Source organism: Ambystoma mexicanum, chromosome 9, assembly GCF_040938575.1.
Source record: "Ambystoma mexicanum isolate Mex_15411 chromosome 9, UKY_AmexF1_1, whole genome shotgun sequence".
NCBI lineage: Eukaryota > Metazoa > Chordata > Amphibia > Caudata > Ambystomatidae > Ambystoma > Ambystoma mexicanum.
In genome coordinates, this window is record NC_090931.1 from 733,481,424 (window position 1) to 733,495,124 (window position 13,701).

The window sequence follows — 13,701 nt, forward strand, 5'->3', positions numbered from 1 at the left end:
GTTGCGAGACGAAGAACATCTGTGTTCTGCTGAATAGCCTGTGTTTTTCTGGTACTTCATCCAATAGAGCTTCTGATTTGCCTGAAAAGTAATTCCCCTCTCCACTGCTCAGTCCTGTTTGTTTCTCCCTTCCCTTCAGTTGTGCCATCGGTGTCATGTCCAGTGATCTCTTCTTTCTTCTGTTGTTTTCCATCTTGGGGAAGGCGTCACATCTTTCCTGGGTACCACCAGCAAGGTCATGTTGATGTGCACCAATGAACAGACCCCTCCCCAGTTAGGAGGCAGCTTTCCATATGCTTTGGACCCACACGCCCAATAGTGGTCCATGAGTACTGCTGTGTCCTGCTCCCATTGCTGGGATGACCTCGTCTTATATCTGTCAGGGTGCAGGGTGTTATTAGGGGTAGTCAGGGCTCTGTAACAGGCCCAGGGTGCAGGACAACACAAAAAGGAGCAAGACAAAACAAGAGTAAAAATCTCCAGCCTTATCGGAGGCTCCTTTGTCCATTTTGCAGGCAAAAAGACCTGCGAACCATAAATCCCAGCAGCCTCCGGGCCGGGAACTATTTTTTCACTCCCACGTTGGGAGGGGCTCGTGCACGCGCATGCGCGCAGGACAAAGGCACCCGGCTTGTGCTTAAACAGCCGACCAGAACGGACGCACCTTCTGAAGCTCCAGCTGATGGGGATCACGCGAGGGGCCACGCCCCAAGGAACCAGCATTCCGGCCCCTCGCCCATGCCAGATAAGTACAGCAAAACCCCAGCGATCAAACACACGCTGGATTTAGATGCGCAGCAGCAGGGAGAAAACACGGAAGCAAGGGGAAAACATTGGGGTTCCCAATCCTCAGAGGGGCACGCGCAGGGGGCACAGCCCAGCCACATCACGTCCCCTGCTGAGGGCAAAGCTAAGTGCCTAACCGCGTTTCGCTGCATTTAAATCAACGGCGATTTCGGCTTGCATGCTGCATTAAGACTAATGCGAGCAACGCCTTGCTTACAAACATACTTTCAGTCATGTGCGGCAAACTTTGGCAGCACGGAGTGCTTTTCTTATCACAGCCACGTGTGGAAAACTTTGGCAGCACGGTGGGTCTTATTCCTTCTTAAGCCACGTGCGGCGAACTTGGGCCACAGGTTCTGAATCTCCTACCATAGCCATGTGCGGCGGGCACTGCTGCACAACTTATGTTTGGCATTACTAAGCTGCATGAGCAGATTAACATTTAACGTGCATGTGCCTGCACTAACTAAACCCAGGGGTGGAGTGCCACAATGTTGTATGTCTGTTTACTTGTATTGTACCTATGTGAGGTAACACAGGTCACTAATGCTAAACTCTCTTGCAGCATTTGAACTGCTCCAAGCTCCGGACCTGAGAGTGCACAGGCAGGAGGCCAACACTCACCCCCAGAGCTAAGTGCCTCATTTGTATCAAAAGTCACTGTAAAACACTGTGTGTATGTTTGGGGACAATAGTGTTTCTTTACTGTTGTTGTTTTCCCATTTGTTCCCTTGACTGTCCACTTCCCCTTTCCTAACCCTCATTCCGGTGACCCTCTGCTCGATACCTATCCAACCAACGAGATCCTAACCCTCTATCCCTGCTGGGGTCTCGGAGGCCTGCGTAAGCACTGTCTTGCAGGCGCCCAGACCGTAGTGGGGGTAGTTGGTTTGTGCCACTCCTGCGCCTGGAATCCGGAGCTGTGACAATATCCTACATTTTCACTGAGTTCCTCATCGCCATTATGCTGGTAGCACAGGGCTGGTGTCTTCAGGGGAATTATTGGCATCGGTCCAGCTTCATTCTCTACCCATGTCATCAACTTGGCAGTCCTGTCCCATTCCTTCAGGCAATTGTCATTCTCTTCTTGCACCTTGCTCACTGGTGATTTGGCCAAAGTGAGTGCCCTGCTTCCCACCACTCCATTTTCCCAGCCATCATTAGTGTACACCCGTCCATAGTTCAATATTTGTGGTATTTCCCAACACTGAGGTTCTCCTCCTATCTCCTTTACTCTGTTCCATGTGCATGGCAATTCCTTCAATGTGATAGTCTTTGTTTCTCCTTTCTGTGGCCCCTCAGTTATGTACTGCAGCCCCTCATCGAGCTGCCTGTAATTGTTCATCATGGCTAATGTCTTGATGCAATTATCTTCATAGGGAAATGTTCCTTTAGACATCCATCGCAGTGTTGCTTTTTTCCCTGGAACCTTCCTCTCGTTTGGAACATTGCGAGGTACATAAGCATTGTGCTTTTGCTGCAGGTATTTCTGTGGCAATGAGCGTTCTCGTTGCACTCATAGATTAGGGGATTAAGGAGCAGATGTAACAGCTCTCCCCGGTGGTGTCCTGCCCACTTTGGACATGTGCTTGTACCACATGTTGTTTGATACTTGTGCTGTGTCTGTGAGGTACATGTTAACTCCCTTCATGTCTACATCAACACTGCCCTTACTTCTCCTTACCTTTCCAGCAGTGTCTCTTCCATCTGACATGGTAGTTCCTCCTGCTCGGGTTGGGGTAATGTTAGTAGAGGGTACATCGGTAGTGCTTACCATTACAGATAATTGCCACAGAACCACCCCCATTATACTACTGGTAATTAACAGACACACCAATACAATGAACATTTTTATTGTCTTTGCCATAACCACTTACGCTGCTGGATCCAGGCAGCTGATGAGATGGTAAAGTTGCCCGCCTGAAAGTCGCAAGAGAGGCATTATTGTTTTAGTATTTGTTAGTACACTTAAGCTCCGCAAACTAAATAATCACTAAGGGCAACAATAAAAATCTCCTCCCAGACCTTTCTTATTGAGGGGTCTGTCAACGTGGGTAGAACAGGATGTGCACTGTGTTGAAGTTGGGGGAAGGCTTGGGCTAGGTATTAAAAAAAAAACAAGGAAGTACACTTCAGGGGATTGTGCTCTAAAGTGTTGCTGTCTTCTGACAGAATGTACGAACTGGTTGGGAATGGCTTCTGGGCGATCAATGAGAGGAAGCATCAGGATAACCCCTATAGAGGTCTAACAACAGTTGCATCGACCTGCATGTGCGAGTAAAGAGAGGCCAAATAGTGTTATAGCTGTCTGGTGCATAAATATTGACCTGCTGCTTCACAACCAGCATGTGCGGAGGAAAGGGTAATAATTATAAATGTGTTTCAGCTGTCAAATGCACACAAGTACTCCAGTTGTTATTTCTGCTGCTTGGGAGCGCGGACCATGGAATGGCCAGCCCTATCTAAATCAGATGTTTCTGCATGCACTTGTAGTCTGTCGAGATCTGTTGCATTGGCCCTGTCGATTTCCATCGCTGTGCTATCAGGCAAGACTACCGCTTTGTAGGGCTTTATGTCCTGGATGTGATTCCAAATGCCTTTTCCTTCTAGTCGAACTGCTCGATCAGTACCGGGCCTCCACTCTGTGAGGTCCTGTAAACCTAGGCTCATTCAAGCGCTTTGTTACATTTTTGAGGAGAACTAAGTCTCCTACTTGCACTGAATGTCGTGTTACAGTCACTGGTTGGTTCTGCAGCATCGCTGTCCACTTGCTTGTCGCCTTCAGGCCTCCCTTGGTCCTCTGTATCTGGCAAGAGATAAAAGAAGCGCTAGAAACCAGTGAAGTAATATAGTCATACATTTCTTGACCATGTCCCTCCGCACTACTCTCACATTCTTTCAGTGGCCTAGTGGGAGGAGCAAGGGGAAGAGGCATGCGCCCTCCTGTCATTACCTTGAGGGGTGTTAAATGGTGGCTGGACCCTTGCTTGATGCACAATTCAAACAGGGCCAGAGGCAAACAGTTAAGCCAGTTATTTTTGGTGCTCTGTTGAGTTTTGGCAATGCACTCCTTCAGGAGGCCATTGAGGCGTTCACACACTCCATTTGCTTGCGGGTGGTATGCACAGGCGAATTTGCGTTTGATTCGAAACAATTCAATGGCAAGGTGAGGGCAGTTGTCAGACCGCAGGACCTCACACACGCCCCATCATGGGCCAACTTTCCGGACCAGGAATTTTGCAGCCCTGAGGGCGTCCGCATGTGAACAGGGCACAGCCTCTATCCACCTTGAGAATGGGCCGAGAACCACTATCGTGTAGCGGTACCCCTGACACACCTTCGGGTCTTGGTATGGCTCCTCTCACAACTCTCAGGGTGTGTCCAGCTGTGAACTGCTGACATGTCAGGCAGCTGCTAATAAAATTGGCCACATGTTAATAACATTTTTGTCAAAACCACGTTTCTACAATATGTGAAGCAATTACCTCTTTCCCTGTATGTGTTGGATGGTGCAGTTGTGCCATTGCGGTTTTCAAGAGTGCCAAGGGCATGACTACGTTCCCTGTGTTATTATTTTGTCTCCATAAAGCATCTGTTGGGGACATGGAGCACCCTCGTTTCACCCAGAGTTCCCTCTCCTCTGGTGGTGCAGTTCCCTGCAATTCCATAATCTGAGTTTCTGGTAGGCAGTTGTAACCTTCCCTCATTACCATGTTCCTCACTCCTCCCGGAATCTGGGGTCTTTACTTCAATTCCCAAAGGTCTCCAAAATATGCTGCACATTTTGCCTCGTAGTCTGCTGCTTCGTTTCCTCTTGAGATAGCATTGTCTCCCTTTTTGTGTGCCTAACACTTTACTAGGGCCAACTCCTGTGGGTATGCAATCACCTCGATCAATTTGCCTAACAGTAGTGCATGCAGTACTGGGGTCCCATCTGCTCTCCTGTACCCTCTCCTGAACCATCGCACCAATCCTGAATGTACTGTAGACATGACGTATGCGCTATCAAAGTATACCGTCCCTCTTTTGCTCACGCTGTGTTCTCGTGCCAATGTGAGGGCCACTAGTTCTGCTGCTTGTGCTGAGTAATGAGATGGCAACCATGCACTCACAACCACCTCACTTGTCCAGTCCTCCTTCAGTCCTACTATAGCAGCCCGAGTCATTCTAATCCCATCAGTTTGGTCAATGGTTGACAGCATGTCTCCCCACTCAAGTGCATCTTCATCCACCTTGCTTGTTTCGCTAAACTGTTCTATGTTCTTCGCGCAGTCGCGTGCGTAGACTCCTGGTTGATAGATATCTGCCAAGAATAATGCTGGGTTTTGTTACACCTTTCCAACGTTGGTCCATGCTTTACAGGAGACGGGGGCGCAGAGCTATACTCCTTTCTACAATTAGAAGGGCTGCAGAACCCGGCAGTACGTGCCTTAGCAGTCTAGTTTATCCACGCTATCAGCGAACGTCGGTAGCGAGTCACGTGACCTTATTAAAGGATCTTCAACACTCTCCTCGAAGCGTTGCTACTGTTTACAGAGACGCTCTGTAAGTTCGAACCTAGGGTCATTCCTACTGTGATTTAACCTGCTGCCTTTCTTTACTACACTCACCCTCTTGTCTCTCTCTCTTATCCCAGGGTTTCTTTATCAGGCAATCCCTTTCATTTCCGTCCGAGTCAACAGGCACATCCGAGTTCATCGGTGTCATCCGATACCCTGCACTCATACAAACGGATGGATGACAGTAGGACTTATATCCCCTCTAATACAGTGAGTCTCCCGTCCTATGATCCTCGTTTCTCTTTTCTATTCCCTATTTCACCAGTACCGTTTTATAGGAACCTGCAAGACTGTCGGAGTTCAGGTGCATAGGCAGAATTCTACCTTGTGCTCCTCATCTTCCAGTCTAAGGCCAGACAGTGTTGGAATCTTGTAAGGAATTCCCTTTCCTCTGCATTCTTTGCTTTCACACTCTCATTCTCATACGCAACTTACCTGTCCTTTCTTATTCCAGTAGAAACTGAGCCTCTGCCAGCAAGGATTCCTTACGTGAAGAAACACCTGGCACCCGAGAAGCTTCATCTACTTCTTCCAGGGTTTTTTCCCCCAGAGGGTTTCCCTGGGGTTTGTGCCTCTTCCCCGTTGGCATTTCAGTCTCGGTGGGAGGTGCAGGATCCTCCGGGAGGCTCTTGCCATCTGCAGTTGCTGCTTCCGTGTTGACCATCTGACCAGGTTAGTGTAATTTCCTGTAAGGGTTTTGTCCATCGACAATATCTGTTTTCATTAACAGTTCTCAGTTAACAGATTTACAGTCTTGCACCTTACTACCCTCAATCCTATCCTGGATTGTATGACCTCATACCCTGAAGCTCTCTGGGTAGTCAATGTGAACTTTGGCTTATGCAGTATCACAAATAGGGCGTGCTGCACGTAAAGAGTTGTGTCACTGTTGTTGATCGTTCCACAGCAAAGGCTGCAGCTGCCAAGGATATTTCGCATGGATAATGTCCTCTCATCACTGGGTCAAGCTGTCCACTGTAGTAAGCAATTGGCATATGGCCCTTGCTTGTTTTCTGAATCAGTACTGCCTTCATCACTACACCGTCAGTGTGGAATAAATAGGAAGAATTCCTTCTTGTAGCCCTGCATATGGCCGATATCAGTTCTGTGAAGGTGTCAGTCATCTCTGCTGTCCATGTTAGTGTCTTTTCCCCTCTCTGGGCCTCATGCGGTGCAGTTAAGAGTGGCCTAGCGCATGTGCTGTAGTCAAAGACCCATGCCCTAAAATAGTTGCACAACCCCAGAGACTGCTGCATTTCCCTCGCTGTCTTGGGCTGTGGCGTGTCAAATATTGTTTGTGCTCTCTTTGGGGCAATGTGTATCCTGTCCTTAGACATTATCTGTCTAATGTACAACACCTCCTTTTGACATGACTGGAGCTTGGCCTTGTACACCTTGTACTCTTTGTCTGATAAGGCTGTTACCATGTGCACTGAGTCTGCCCTGTACTGATCTTCTGTCTTACTGCAAATCAGAATGTCATATACGTACTGTAGAACTGTGCTCCTCTCCGTTTCAATGTTGCCTAGATCCATCTTGATTACTCTGTTAAAAATAGATGGTGACTTGCATTACCCATGTGGCAACAGAGTGTGTTTCCACTTCTGGCTGCGGTACATAAAGCTGGTCAAGTCTTGTGAGTCTGAGTGCAGAGGCACTGAAAATAATGCATTCTTTAGATCAATGACGGTGAAGCAGGTGGCTTCTGCTGGGATGCCACACAAAATTGTTGCAGGGTTTGCTGCCACTGGATACTCTGCTTCTAAAATGTGTTTAAGAGTGGGTAAATCCTGAATAAAATGCCATGACCCACTGTTGGCCTTGTGCGCAGGGTACACTGCTGTGTTGCATGGAGATTCTGATGGTAGTAGGATGCCTCTCTCAATGAGGGCGTTGATTGTCTCATAGAGGCCCTCATCTGCCTCTTTGGTCAGGGGATATTGTTTTACTCATAGTTTAGTTTAGTTTATTCATTTATATGATGCCCACCGGACCCGGGGGTATCTGGGTGCAGCAGTACAGACAATGCGAAGCTTAGTTAACAGGTTACATAGTTGTACACAGAGAATATAATTACATAGTAGTGCATAGAATAGGCATAACTGGGTACATAGGTGTGCTATACAAAAATAGGCAGAAAATGCAAATATACAAAAAAGAATTACAAGGGTATGTTCTTAATTAGTTATCATTTGCTTTGAGCCAGTTGATATAACTGAGTCTGAACCTGGGGTAGGATTGATCCGCCCTGAGATGGTGTGGTAGCGAGTTCCAAAGTTGGGCCGCCTTGACCTGGATGCTGTTTCCCCCGATCTTGGTTAGTCTAAATCTTGGAATGTTAATGCAGTTGGCATTGGTAAGTCTTGTGGGTCTAGTGGAGATTCTTCATGCCAATATTGCTCCTGGTTTCAATTTGATCTTTACCCCTCCAATGCTCTTTATACACCCCACATCATAGGACTTGTGGTCCATAAGCTGTCGGGTACTTTGGCCATATCTTCCTCCCAGAATGAGGGCAGTGCCTCCAGCACCATCGCCTTTCTCTGCGTTACTTCTCTGTAATGGATCTGTAATCAGAAGGTCACGCTCATCTCGAACACCATTTCTGTTTCTAGCCTCTCTTCCATGAAGAGTTCCTCATTTGTTACTGTTGTCAAGATGCACCCTTCTGCCACTGCAAATATTGTTCTCCACGCCCTTCCTGTTGCGTGAACTGTAATCCAATCCTCCCTGGCCAGCACTGCTTCAATCTCAATGGACACTAAATTCCCTTCTGGCTCATCCAATGGTGTCTCTGGCCTGAAAAGATACTCAGTGTGCACCTACCACACCTTCCCTGCTATGCCCGGCATCCATGCAATGGCAAAGTCAGTCCCATATTGGAACATTTCTGGGTCCATTGGCACCCACCTCTGTACTGTGCTCCCACAATATTCTTGAACAATGTGTCTTACATTCAGCATGAGTATGCCTGGTGTTGAACCTTTGTCTGTGAACAAAATGGTCATGTTTAGTCTGCTCATGATGTCGCGCCCTAATATATTCACAGGTGTCTGTCGAGAGTTAAGTAAGGGTAGTGACAAGTCGTGATCTATAGATAAGGAGATGTTATCAGTTAAAGAAACCACTTCCCAAGCCCCAGAGAATCCTTGAGTGTTCATGGCATCGCCTGACAACGCAAATGTCCCTTCTCAGATGCATGACCTAGTCACCCCAGTGTCAACAAGAAAGGAAAAAGTGTTGTCACCTATCGCCACCCCTGTGCGAGGTTCCTCCACAGGATTGGGTGTGATCGACAGGATGGTACACATCAAGTTCATCTGTGGGCTGTCCTATTGAGGATACATTGATAATCCGTTCCCTGTGAAAAGGTTGTTTCCCACCATGGTGATCCCTCCCAGTCGTCTTACTGGTACTGTTGCCACTGTGTCCATGGGCTCCGTTGGGTCACCGTCCTGTATTTGGTCTAGTTGTTGTGTGCGCCTTCTGATTTGGGATGTTTGTAGGTATTGTGGTATTGGTGCTGCCATTTGTGGTGCTTGTTTCTGTGATGGTGGTGGTGCTTGAGGTTGTGCTTGTGGTGCATGCTGATGTGATGCTTGTACCTGCCCTTGCTGTTGCTGGCTCTGAGCATAATAATCTCCCTGTCCCACCGCGTACTGCTGTTGTCCCTGATCCCCCCCAATTCTGCTGAATTCCCCCAAACTGACAAGTTCTTGAGATACGTCCTAGCTGGCTGCAGGTCCAACACTGTGGTGGTCCCCTTCCTTGTCCTTAAACCCCCCCCCAAAATCCCCTGCATTCTGTGGTCCCGGTTGTCAATATCCCCGAAACCCTCCATGGTTGTGATGCATTTGCACTTCAGTGGCGTAACACAAAATGTGGGGGCCCCCCTGCGAGCCATCCTGAGGGGGGCCCCCCCATCTCGGCAACAGATCACGGGTCGTGCCACACTCTGAGCCAGCCTAGATTATCACGCTTGCACAATACGCACAAATGTGCTGCTGAAGGGGTATGCCACACACTGTACTAGGGGAAAGATATAAATATGTGTTTTAATCCAATATACATCACACTTTCTGATAAGAATTGGCTAAAAAAAGCCAGTGTTTGCAATTGTTTTGTAGGGTAACACCATTCCAATACATGCAAATCACCAACAGTGCACAGGAACATAAATGCTCTGCTATTAAAAATGCCATGCCACATTGAAAACATGTCCCACTCGCTGTACAATGTAGACCAGTGTAGACAGTAATAACATTACAGTAAAGCATGTCATGCAACATTTAGACATACCTAGACTGGTTGCACCAAAATGCCAGTAGAAGCAATAACACTCATCAAGAAGAGAGCACAAATTCAAGCCCGAGTCTCTGTGGTCTCTAACAACACGGCCAAACTCTTTAAAATCTGCAAGGAACTGGTCAATCCTGTTGCAGTCTCTACCACTTCTGTTCCCTCCCAGGCCCTCTGTATGGCCCTGGCCTCTCAATTCTCCGCTAAAACTCAGGACATCCTGCCCTCTATCTCCTCTTCCTCTCCCTCTCTCGGCCCCCATTGGCCATCTCTACCTCTCCTACTCCTTTCTCCTCTTCCTCTCTGACAACACCTGATGAGGTTTCTAGACAAGTCTGATCTATGAAAGTGTTGTCCAAACACGTGCTCACCGCTCCTCCAGAACTATTAAGGACCATATTGACACCCACGCTCCAGCCTTGGCCAATTTCTGTAATCACTCTTTCACCACTGGAACGTACCCCTCTCCCCTTAAGCACTCCCTTGTGCACCCACTCCCCAAGTAGCCATCTGCTGATCCTACCGGGCCAGCAAACTATCGCCCAATCTCCAACACCCCTGCCCTAGTCAAACTTTTGGAAAAGCTGGCCATCTTCCAGCTTACTCGCCACACTGAATCTGTTGGTTGTCTCCATGACCATCAGTCTGGTGGCTTCAGAGCTGCCAGAGGCACGGAAACTGCTCTGCTGAACCCCGGTGAAGATCTGCTCTCTAACCTTAATTCCAGCATTCCTTCTGTCCTAATCCTCCTTGATCTTTCCTCTACTTTCGACACAGTCAACCACGTCATCCTGATCAATGGACTACATGAGAACCTGTGCATCACGGATCAGGCCCTGGAGTGGCTGACCTCCATCCTGTTGTACTGCCGCTCCCAGGTCCAACTTGGTCCCATTCTCTCCACCTCCTCTCTCTCTACCTGTGGTGTTCCCCGGAGCTTTATCGGCTCACTCTGGTTTTTCAACCTCTAATTGGCCCCTTTGGCCCACCTGATCTCTACCTTCTCCTCTAACTTTCAGTGTTATGTGGATGACACTCAGCATTCCTTCAGGCTCCTCTCTTCTCTCGCTCATTCCTGACTGTCTATCCGTGATTCTGGATTGGTGCGGGTCCAACGATCGCTGCCTTCATGCCAGTAAGATGGAGATCCTTCTTATCGCGAACCCTGGCCCTGCTTTCCCTCTCTTACTCTGCCCGCCCACCTTGTGCCCTCTTCCTTTGCCTTTCTGCGAGGCAAAAAACCTTGGTATCATCTTCGACTCCACTCTCTCTTTCTCTCCTGACATCTTGGGCGTCGCCAAGAAGCCCCACTACCAGCTGCTCCTCCTCAAAGGGACTCTTCCCTTTTTTATTTTCCCCTAGAAGCTCACTGTCTCCAGATCCCTGTTTCTCTCTATGCTGGACTACTGCAATAACCTCTTTCTCAATCTGCTTTCCTCTACTCTCCGCCCTCTGCAATTAATCCAGAACAGGACTGCAAGACTTATCCTTGGCCTCAAGCCCAACGATCGTATCTCTCCAGCCCTGAAATCTCTCCACTGGCTCCCGGTGGCTGAAAGGATCAAGTTCAAGACCCTGTGAATTGTCCACAAGTCTTTCTGGGATTGGGGCCCACACCACATCCAGCGTTATCTTCCAAAATACCTTCCTTCTCAAGCCCTTCCCCCAGCTACCTCCAACTCTCTAAGGGTTAGACACTTCTCCAGGCAGAGAGTGGGGGGGGTAGATCTCTCTCCTCTGCAGGTGCCTCCCTCTGGAATGGCCTTGCTGCCCCTCTCAAACTTGAGCAGACCACCTGAAGTTCCGGAAGCAGCTCAAAACTTTCCTCTTCTCCTCTGCTTTCCCGCTCTCCCTCCCCTCCTGACCTACCTGTCTGCTGTACCCGACTGGTTGCGTGGCTACCCTCCGAGTCTCACTGAGTCCAGGCTCTTTCTTGATCAGTCACCCTTTCTCTGCCTCTGGGCCTACCATGCACTTAGGGGCTGTAACTGTAACCCTACAGTCCCTTGTTATCCTTGCACTACCCAGAGCCGCGCTTCCCTGGCTGCCCTTACTCGGAGCATTACTGCCCTGTTTTCCCTTCCCCTCTTCCTTGCACTTCCCCCTTCCTTACCCCTTGCATTTCTCATTCTCGCACTTGCACAATCTGAATGACACAAGGCCTAGTACGATTGTTTGTCTTGTCCTCCCTCTATCTTCCATCCCTTGTCTTGTCGCACCTAGAAACACTTGTGTACAGGCGTGTTATAAATGACTTATATCATATCATTGTATTACAGATGCCCAGAAAAATATACAATGCCGCAGTAAGAAACGGCTAGACTGGCAGCACCCAAATGTCAGTCTAGCCAGGTAATTACACTTAGCAGGACTGCTTTATCAGAAATGTGCAGTTAAAAAAAAGTCATACCAAACTGAGGAATGTCTAGACTGGCTGCAGCAAAATGACTCTCTAGCAACTAATAGCACATATCATGCCTGCTTAGCCTGGACATGGACAACCATTATGATTTATGTCACAATCACGCCCCCCACACATACCCTCTCCTTCCCATCCCCTACCTCATCCTCCAAAATCAGCTCTTTGGCCCATAATAACCTTCACGTCCCTCTAGAGAGGGAACAGGGGACCGCTCATTTTCACAGCAGTCCATAAGTGGGTGCTTTCAGGAGAGAGTTAACTACTTTTAACATTGAAGCTGCACTAGAATAGTCTCATTACAATACGTAAAGAAGTTAGATGCCCCCACACAAATAAGTTTGCCTCTCCAAGTGGGGCCCCCTCCCAAGACATGTGCTAGCGGGGCCCCCTGTACCACAGGGGCTGTGGGGGCCCCAGTTATTCCAGTGGTCCACTTCACTCGTAGGTGTTAACCCTGCTCAGGGCACGCCGGCTCTCAGCGGCTGTGGGACGGGACAATCGTTGTGGCTGCACAGTAGCCTTTTCTCAGCTCCCGAAGAAAGGAGAAGGAGAGTTCCGGTGCAGCATGTCTCAGGACACGGCGGGGCAGGTCTGCAGGCACTTACAGCGACAGTCACCACAGCGGGGAGACACAGGGACTGCAAATGCTTGCAGCATAGCGCACTCTAAAGAATCGCGATCCAGTCGAGCTAGGGCAATGAGTTTTGGTGCGAGAGGGCCCAGGACCACGAGTTATCGATTCACAAATTCTCGAGTCTCAACTCAGGACAGTACCGTTCCCTTGTGATACCCTAGGATTGAGCTGGACAGGTCATCAGATAACCCAGGAACAGTTTAAAGGGGTTCTTTATGAGGGTACGTAGGAGGTGCCCAGAGTAGTTGTTCCCACTACTCCAAAGGGGCGAAGCGCCCTTGTAGGCCTTCTTAGTACGATGCAAAAGCAGGGGTCCGACGGGACAACAGCGGGGTCAGGGTGCCAAATCTTCCTAGCACGTCACCGGCAGTTCTTCGAGTCTGATCTTTCGTTAAGGATACTTGGCTCCTTCTGTAGTTCAGTGTGAACTTCAGTTGATCGGCCTGAAATGGATGCAGAGCCCCTTCTCTTATCCAAGATTCGGTTTGCGCTCAAATCTCAGACAGCCAATGGAAGATCTGCTCTCTTGCATTCACGCCAGGCATGCCCCAATCGTGGCCCACAGTGGTTCCAGTCCTTCAGGTCTACCAGACATATTGGCACCAGTAGTGTGGATTGGGACCAGACTGTCCCTTCCTGGTCACTAGTACACGTGACATGCAGGAGCCCGTGAAAGATGCAGTTTTCGCGGGAGGCTGAATGCCCAAATAAGGAATACATGGTTCGAAATTGCATGGAGCTGGGAGCTATTTAGCTCCTGGTTATAGCCAAGGGGAGCCTGGTTAGACTGAAACCAACACCTACCAGTTTGCAACTTGCGCACAGTTAGATTTGCTGCAAACTCTGTACTGGCTCCTGGTTCCCTAGAGGTAGCTCTTGCCCAACTGGTTATGCCGATACCCAAGGGTTGCTTTTTGCTCCTGGTCAACAAATCCCCATTTCGATCCCTGGGACTACCTGGTTCTCTCAACCTGGGGGAAGGCAAAGGGACAAAATGGCCA